This window comes from Orycteropus afer, unplaced genomic scaffold (assembly GCF_000298275.1).
Source record: "Orycteropus afer afer isolate SDZICR_OR568_19922 unplaced genomic scaffold, OryAfe1.0 scaffold00692, whole genome shotgun sequence".
NCBI classification, from domain to species: Eukaryota; Metazoa; Chordata; class Mammalia; order Tubulidentata; family Orycteropodidae; genus Orycteropus; species Orycteropus afer.
Window position 1 is genome coordinate 343,566 of NW_006922279.1, and position 1,832 is coordinate 345,397.

General features: G+C 38.2%; 1 protein-coding gene across 1 annotated transcript in view; it reads left to right on the top strand.

Annotated features, from left to right (window-relative positions):
• EDA (ectodysplasin A) overlaps positions 1–1,832 on the top strand; it is a 175,103-nt gene that overhangs the window by 115,345 nt on the left and 57,926 nt on the right. The gene's annotated exons all lie outside the window — the stretch shown is intronic.

Consider the following 1,832-nt stretch of genomic DNA (forward strand, 5'->3'; position numbering starts at 1 on the left):
TTCACACAGCCCCTAGATTCTGGCACTTTGAACTTGGACTTTTAGCCTCCAAACTGTAAGAGTTGTTCCATCCCATTTTTGGTATATTCTTGTCAGAGCAGTACTAGGTAACCAGAACACAGGGCATCCTCAAAGAAAAATAATAAACCTTCACATCAAAATAAAAAAAAAGAGGACAAGTACAATTCTTTAGCAAATACTAAAACAATATCAACAAAAGAAGCGATAACATGATTCATATACAAAACGAGCTCAGCACAGAAAATTATATGGAACAAAGACATCAGAAACACCAATAGAAAACACATAACAAAATGACAGAAGCTAATTCACATTTGTTGATAATTACACTGAATATAAATGGATTAAATGGACCACTCAAGGGATGGAGAGTTGCAGACTGGATAAGAAAACATAACCCATCAATATGCTGTCTACAATAAGCACACCTTAGAGAGAAAGACTAAAAATCAAAGATTGGAAAAAGATATATCAAACAAATCGCAACCATAAAAGAGCAGAAGTTGTCAAGACTTCACGTTGCTTGGTTCTACAATTGATGCCAACGGAAACAGCAATCAGGACATCAGATGGTGTATAGCACTAGGAAATTCAGCTTCAAAAGACCTCTTTCAAGTGCTGAGAAGCATAGATGTCTACTTGAGGACTAGGGTGTGCCTGACACAAGTCATGATATTTTCTGTTGCCTCATATGCATGTGAGAGTTGGACAATGAATAAGGAAATCTGAAGAAGAATTGATACTTTTGAGTTGTGGTGCTGGCAAAGAATGCTGAAAGTACCATGGACTGCTAAAAGAACTAACTAACTGTCCTGGAGGAAGTGCAGCTAGAATGCTGCTTGGAAGTGAGCATGGCCAGACTTTGTCTTACCTACTTTGGTTATGTTATCAGAAGAGACTGTTCCCTGGAGAAGGATGTCATGCTTGGTAAGGTGGAGGGTCGATGAAAGAGGGGAAGGCCTTCAACAAGATGGATTGACACAGTGGCTGCAGTGATGAGCTCAAGTATAGCAAGGATCACGGAGCTAGCACAGGACCAGGTGGTGTTTTGTTCTGCTGTATATAGATAGGGTCTCTATGAGTCGGAGCCGACTCCAAGGCATCTAAGAACAACAACAACAACAGCAAAGAGAGTTCTGAAAGAGAAATAGGAAATCAATACCATTTACCATTTACCGTAGCTACTAAAACATTAAAATACTTGGGAATAAATTTCACAAGGAACACAAAAGTTCTGTACAAAGAAAACTACAAAACACTACTTCAAGAAACCATAAGAGATCTACATAAATAGAAGAACATACCATGCTCTGAATAGGAAGAGTCAACATTGTGAAAATGTCAATATTAACCAAAGCAATCTATACATTCCATGCAATCCCGATGCAGATCCCATCAACATTCTTTAAGGATATAGAAAAAACAATCACTAATTTAATATGGAAAGGAAAGAGACCTCGGATAAGGAATATACTATTGAAGAAGAACAAAGTAGGAGGTCTCACACTTCTGGATCTCAACACTTACTCTGCAGCCACAGTAGTCAAAACAGCCTGGTATTGGTACAACAACAGGCACATAGACTAGTGAAACAGAATTGAGAACCCAGAAATAGATCCATCCACCTATGCTCAGCTGATTTTTTATAAAGGGCTGAAATCCATTACATGGGGAAGAGATAGTCTCTTTAACAAATGGTGCTGGCAAAACTGGATATCCATTTGCAGAAAAAATGAAACAAGATCCGTATCTCACACCATACACAAAAACTAACTTCAGATGGATCAGAGTTAAATGTGAAACCTAAAACT